This window comes from Pipistrellus hanaki (assembly GCF_964339955.1).
Source record: "Pipistrellus hanaki genome assembly, chromosome: 1".
Taxonomy (NCBI): Eukaryota; Metazoa; Chordata; class Mammalia; order Chiroptera; family Vespertilionidae; genus Pipistrellus; species Pipistrellus hanaki.
In genome coordinates, this window is record NC_140503.1 from 21432613 (window position 1) to 21439819 (window position 7207).

The 7207-nt window shown below is 44.9% G+C and overlaps 1 long non-coding RNA gene across 1 annotated transcript in view; it reads right to left on the minus strand.

Annotated features, from left to right (window-relative positions):
- Positions 1-6154, minus strand: part of LOC311627460 — a 7826-nt gene extending 1672 nt beyond the window's left edge. The window contains exons 1-2 of the long non-coding RNA XR_014795916.1: positions 6059-6154; positions 2835-2939 (exon numbers count right to left, since the gene is read on the minus strand). This is a non-coding gene — a long non-coding RNA (uncharacterized lncRNA). The remainder of the gene's footprint in view (positions 1-2834; positions 2940-6058) is intronic.
- Positions 6155-7207: the final 1053 nt, after the last annotated feature.

Below are 7207 nucleotides of genomic sequence, written 5' to 3' on the forward strand. Positions count from 1 at the left end.
TGGAATCAGAGCTCATGCTGGAGCAATGCCAGCAGCTACAGTCATGGCCATTGGCAACTCGGGCCGTCCAGAAGCTCCACACAGCTTTCCAAGTCCTTGAAAATAAGATTCTCCCAATTTCTTGATGATATTTTATATTTCTACACCATGATTGCCATTCCTGATGGGTGACTAAGGTAGAGCATCAAACAAACAAAGCCCTAATTAAGAAAGTTGGTTAAAATCTTCTTGAACCCACTCACATGATGGATCTCCAGCTCCCTTTGCCTCTCAGGAGATGTGCAGATATGTTCCTTTTTTCAAATATGAAATAATAGTATATTTATATTTTTAAAATGAAATTTGTTGGGGTCAACATGAAAATATAGTTTCAGGTATGGGTTTCTATATTACAAGATCTGCATATTGTACCATATGCCCACCATCCAGAGTTAAAATAATAGCATATTTTTAAGAGGGATGGTTGATATATGGGTGTTCCTTGTATTGCGAATTCATCTTCTCTACTTATCTCAGGAACCCTTCACATGGTTAACATGAACTTCATCTTGTATCCTCTCCTTTTCATGTCTTACCTCTAGGGGAGTATGAGTCAAATGTGAGGCAGTAACACAAAGGCAGCTGTAGGATTGGCTTTTATGTACATACTTAAAAATGAGCACTGGTTCTCTCATGCCATCTCTCTAGTCCTTCAGTCTATCTTCCTCCGATCTCCCATGATTACTCAATTCTTTGTACTGACCTTGGTGTAAACTGCTCATAGATTCAGACACTCCTTTGAGGTCTTTCTCTCATGTAGAAATCCTTTCTACATTGCCCATCCAGCTTCTCTTTGAACACTTCCACTATCAGAGGGCTCATGACTCAGAAATGGGATCTGCCCTGCCGTTGGACAGCCCCAATGTTGCACTCACTGTAAGTGGAAATATGTGTTCTCATTTTTTTCTTATTCCTGACTCAGGCTCTGGAACAAAACTGTGAACTCTACTGTGGCAGGGACAATACCATCAGCTTTCCATCTCATGTGACAGCTCAGTAACTTAGAGTAACTAGAGTTGGCTCTGCTTTCCTTCCTTAAATCTAATTTCTTCTTGGATTCTGTGTCACTTCCTCTTCCATTTGGATATTCCTTTCTCATTCCCTTTGTAGGATTATTCTCCTTTCCCCAATCTCAAAGTACTAAAACCCTAACACCTAACAAAAAATGTTATTGAATCATATTTTGCATATTATACAATTTGTCATTTTCAAATGTGTAATTAATTTATTTTTAATATGATTTTATTGATTTCAGAGAGAGGAAAGGAGAAGGAGAGATAGAAACATCAATGATGAGAGAGAACTATCAATTGGTTTTTTTTCTGCATGCCCCTTTTTGGGGATTGAGCCAGAAACCTGAGCATGTGCCCAGACCAGGAATCAAAACATGATTTCCTGGTTCATGGGCTGACACTCAACCACTGAACCATACCGGCCAGGCACAATTCATTCATTCATTTATTATTATGTTTTTATTTATTTTAGAGAGGAAAGAAGAGGGAGAGAGAAAGAAACATCAATGATGAAAGAGAATCATTGATCAGCTGCCTCCCACACACCCCCCCACTGGGGATCCAGCCTGCAACCTGTGCATGTGCCCTTGACCAGAATAGAACCCAGGACCCTTCAGTCCACAGGCCGACGCTCTACCCACTGAGCCAAGCTGGTTCAGGCCACAATTCATTTATTTTTAAATAAATTTATCAAGTGTGTTATCATTACCATAAATTAGTTTTAAACATTTTTATCACTCCAATAAGATCTCATGTGCCCATTTACTGTTAACCACCCCACTCCTACCCCTGTCCCTTGAATCTATTTGCTATCTTTATAGCTTTGCCCTTTTTATATTTCATATAAATGAATGTGTGATATTGTGATTGGCTTCTTTCACTGTGTACTAGTATAATATTGAGCTTCATTTATGTGGTAGCATGTATTGGTAGTTCACTCTTTTTTATTGCTTAATTGTATTTCATTGTATAAATATATCAGATTTTATTGGTCCATTCACCAGTCTATGGGCATTTAGCCAATAGCTAACCTTTGGTTTTTATGAATAATGCTACTAAGCCTACATTATTTGTGTGTAAGTTGTTAGGTGGATATATTAAACCCTGAACTCTTCTCATTCTTTTTTAAAAAAATATATTTTATTGATTTTTTGCAGAGAGGAAGGGAGAGAGATAGAAAGCCAGAAACGTCGATGAGAGAGAAACATCAACCAGCTGCCTCTTGCACACCCCCTACTGGGGATGTGCCCGAAACCAATGTACATGCCCCTGACGGGAATCGAACCTGGGACCTTTCAGTCCGCAGACCGACGCTCTACCACTGAGCCAAACCGGTTTTGGCTCTTCTCATTCTTAAGACAGTCTCTTCCAAGTCCAAAATGCCAAATCCATCTCCCTCCCCGACACCCCACACACAGCCTTTTTCTCTTGGGCACACAGATTACATTTCCAGCCCCCTTGTTGTGTAAGGTATAGTCATGTGACCAAATTCAAAATCAATGGAATGTGGACAGAGTGATATTTGCCTCTTTCTTATTCAGACATTGCCTTTAAGAAGCTTGTGCATTCCTCCACATTTACCCTTCTCTATTTATCTACTGGCTGAATGAGAAGGCAGAAGAATCTCTATTAGTGGAGCTCCATGAATAAAGCATCCTGGGCCCCACATGACCATGTGGATCAGTGCTCTGCTTGGTGTGAGCAAACATAAATTGACTGTGTGGGTGCTGTCACTATAGTTATGACTGATGAAAACACAGAACAACCAAACCCCTCTCTTACCTGATAATCCTGCAAATAGTTGAAGATTGCCAGACTCTCCCAAGATTTCTCTTCTCCAGTATCTCAATTGCTCCTCTTGGGTTGTATTTATCTCCATCAGATCACCTTCTCATAAACATACTTAAAGATTCTAATAAACCATTTACAACATAGTAGCAGAATCAAGCACAAAACTGCCATTGCATCTCAACAATTTGGAGTACACTGTTATCCTCCAAGTTCTGAGCCCTGGATTTTATCCAAGATGGCACTATACCTTTTAGAAATTTACATTGTTAGTTTATTTCAAACTACTGCTTAACTAGGATCTCCTTTTTCAACTCACTTCACCTCCCCCCTCACCACCCACATAAGGTCAGTTCACATGAACTACTATCAGAGCAAATATCTCTCAGTCATTAATTATTGCTTTTTTTGGACCAACATGCAAGAATTTTTTTTTACTTATTTTTTATTAAATCTCAACTTATATAGATCACTTTATATCATACTCCTATCATCCAGATTTATCATTTATTTATCCAGTTCCATGTCATGTGAAAATTTGATAAAAATGCTCTGACTTCATCCAAGTTGTGTGAAGTCTTGTACAGATCCCAGCCCTGTCTCGTGATGGAGATCTCAATGACCTCCATCCAAGTCTTCAATGTGGGGAATTGTTGTTTAAACATCTATACATATATCTAACTGTATTATTGTGTATTCTACATTTTCTCAGCCTATCCACTTTAAATATCACTTTAAAAACAAAACAAAACAATTTTTATTGATTTCAGAGAGGAAGGGAGAGGGAGAGAGAGATAGAAACATCAATGATGAGAGTCATAGATTAGCTGCCTCCTGCATGCACCCTACTGGGGATCGAGCCCACAACTTGGGCATGTGCCCTGATTGGGAATTGAACTTCATTGTCCTGGTTCATAGGTCAATGCTCAACCACTGAGCCATGCTGGCTGAGCCATGTTGAATATCATTTTAATTTCATATGACTATCATTCAAATATCTGGTAAAATTTCTCTTATCAGACCCCAGTGAAAAGGGAAATGGGGTAGACCCTGGTGCGGTTTAATTTTTGCAAACCACAAAAATAATCTCGTAATCACTGATGTGCCTCCTCCTCACCATCTTTTCCACCTTCTTCAGGCTGAGACTGGCCCTACCTTCTAGACCCCACTCAGCCTCTTCTTTAGGATCTTCCTTGATCAGGTGTCTCATATTCCCACCCTAGAGTGCTCTGTCCTTGTATTCACCTTGTACTCTGGGCTTATCTCGATCACAGCACTTACTGTGATAGGTGTTGCTGCCTTTCCCACTACACTGGAAGTTCCATGAGGATAGTGACTAATCCTTATTCTTCTTGGCGACACTGGTGGCCTGACAAAGAGGTGCTCAATAAATGATGGCTCTCCATGTGATGTCAAAGACATATGGCTTATTTATCTATGGGCCAAGCTCTGAGGGAGGCAGCAGAGTGGGTGGGCTTGGAGATGCGTATTATGACACTTCAACATGGGCTTGTGGAATTGGAGAGGAACCTGAGGCCAAGTTTGAGCGGGACTGGAGACAGAAGCCTGATTGGGGGGTTGAGTCTCCAGAGGAAACTGGCCCAGAACACACGGGGAATTCAGACAGTGGAGATACCTGGGAAGGGCTGGGGAAGAAGGGGCAGTTAGGTTGATGGGTCATGGCAGCAGGAGGCCAGAGACTTGGCCAGATCTGCCACATCGGCAGCTCCATCCTAAATAATAAAGAGCTAATATGCTAATTAGACAGAACAGCCGGACAACCTTCTGGGCAAAGCTGGGGCTGCAAAGGCCAGCCGAAGCAGGCGGGCCTGCGAGGGCCAAGCCCCTTGCATAAATTTTGTGCATCAGGCCTCTAGTAAGTCCTATAAAAAGGGAGCCATGTGGGGAGGAACAGACTGGTTGGAAGCAGAGCTTGGGGATTGCTTTTAAGCAAGGCAAGCTCACTGGCTTTGTGTTGATTAGTGTTTATTTGGAGTGACTTTGGATGGGCTGATGGCATTCAAGCCTCCCCCTGCCCCCTCTCCGCCACACACACACACACACACACACACACACTATCTCCTTGCTATTGACTGGAGAACATGAGTTTTAGAATTCCGGATAAATAATCTGACCCCTCCAAGTTCAATTGGTGGAGTGGATACAGGGCACAGGTCCATCCTTCTGAGAAATTAAGCTGACTAGAGCTAAGCCCCCCCTAAATTGACCCTAACCTTTTCTTCTAGTCTTATCCCTTACATAACCCCTGCTCCTATGTAAACTCCGGCTCTGTAAACTGCTTGTTATTCCCCCAATAGACCCAACTTGGTCTTACACCAATGCCTTTGCATATGCAGTGCCTCTCCTTAGCACGCCCACCCCTTGTCTTCCTCCCAACCCCGCATCATACACACAGAGTGAACTCTCCCGTAGCCTTCAATGTTTAAGTGCCAGTCAGGACTCTCTGAGAAATGCTCCCTGCTCAAACCCCGCCCTCCATGGTGGGCAGTTCTTCGGTGAGCCAGAAAGACTGTGTTAGTCCTTGTGTCAGTCCTTCCATTGAAGCACTTACCGTCACACAGGCAGTGAGGCTATCCTGGCACATCCTCAGTGCCTTGCACTTATTAGGTGCTCAAAAAATGTGTGTGGAATGAAGGGCATCATGTTTCCAGCCAAGCAGGCTGAACGTTAGAAGGTAGGCAGTGCTTAGAAGCATCTCAGGAATTCCAGGCCCCACCAGATAGTGCACCTGAGAATATCAAGATACATCTCGAGACCAAGGCTGTAGGTGGCAGGTTTCATCAGTTAGACATGAACAGTGTGTGTGTGTGTGTGTGTGTGTGTGTGTGTGTGTGTGTGTGTGTCTGAGAGAGAGAGAGAGAGAGAGAGAGAGAGAGAGAGAGAGAGAGAGAGAGAGAGAGAGAGGAGAGAGGAGAGAGGAGAGAGGAGAGAGAGAAGAGTGTGAGAGGAGAGAGAAAGAGATAAGAGATAGAGATAGAGAGAGAGAGAGAGAAATAGACAGACAAACAGATATCAATAATTCATGGAACAATGGCTTAATCAGAAATGGGGACTGTTTCCCCTCAATCATCATGGACACTTCTCTATTTCTTCTTGCCAACTGGAAGAAGGGAGATGCTGACAGCTTATCTCTGATACACCCTCCCCGGCCCCCAACCCCATCCCTCTCCACCAGCGGCTTTGGCACTTGCACCTACCCCATCAGAGACGTTCCCAGGCTCTGAGGCCCTGCTGCTGACACGCACAGCCACTCGTGGCTTCCCTGGCCAAGAGGGTCAGACAGCTCCCAGCTTCCTGGGGGAGTTGAAAGAGAAAGAGTTGAGAGGCCTGGGAGTCAGGAGTTTCTGGTTCAAGTGCTGCCAATAACCAGTCATGTGACCTTGGACAAGCCCTTTGGGCCTCAGTTTCCTTCACCATATAGATTGAAGGAATGGGCTGGCTGATCTCTCAGGAGGTCCCTCCTGCAGTTTTTGGATCCATACCCACCGCTTGCCTTGTCTGCTCCTCAAATCACAATCTTAGTGTTGACATAAATGTGAGTTCATCTAGTAAAATCCTCCCTATGGATGAGGAAACTGAGGCCCTGGGAGGGGAAGGGGCATGATCAGGGAGGGAGGCCCTGGGACACATGTGGCCTACAACCAGGGTCTGTGGTCCCTGCCATGACCTGTCCTAAATGCTGCCAGAAAATGCCTGATAGTTGCTTTCAAGTCTATTTCCGTCATGGCTGTCTTCAGGCAGAGGCAGGGAGGAGTGCAGTGGTGCTGATGAGGTGCCGGGAGCAGTACCATCTTCAGGCAGGGACCTGAGGAGGAGTGGGTAGAGGGCAGGGCTTCGTGACTGGATGTGGGGGGAACAGGATAGGGGGAGGCGCGGAGACGCCTTTCCTTCCTCCCTTGGCCTCCATCCTCCTCCGGCCTGAGGTCTGGTCTGGTGAGGCAGAGCACAGAGCATGCCTCTGCTGTCTGTGTGAGTTCCTGAGAAGTGAGATATTTAATTTTTGTCTGCTGAGCCCTGATGGGCGAGGGGCCAGCCTGTGTTACAGCCTCCCAGAGGCCCCTGGGCCAAGGCGCTCAGACCAGAGTGGACGGAAACAAGGAATGAGTCATGGCAGACCGGCTGGGACGGGGCTGCACCTACCCCCGCCCCCACCAGCCTGGTGTCTGTGTCCTGTTGTGGGCAGTTTTGGGGTCTGGGCCTATTCCTAAGGGTCTGGGGTCCTAGAGAGTAGTGGGAGGCAGCAGGGCAAACCTCACTGAGTGTTTAATTAAACCTCTTAATCTTTAATCCCAGGGACAATGGAGGTCAGGAGATGGTGGCTGAAGGTGTCATCCTCTCTTTGCCTT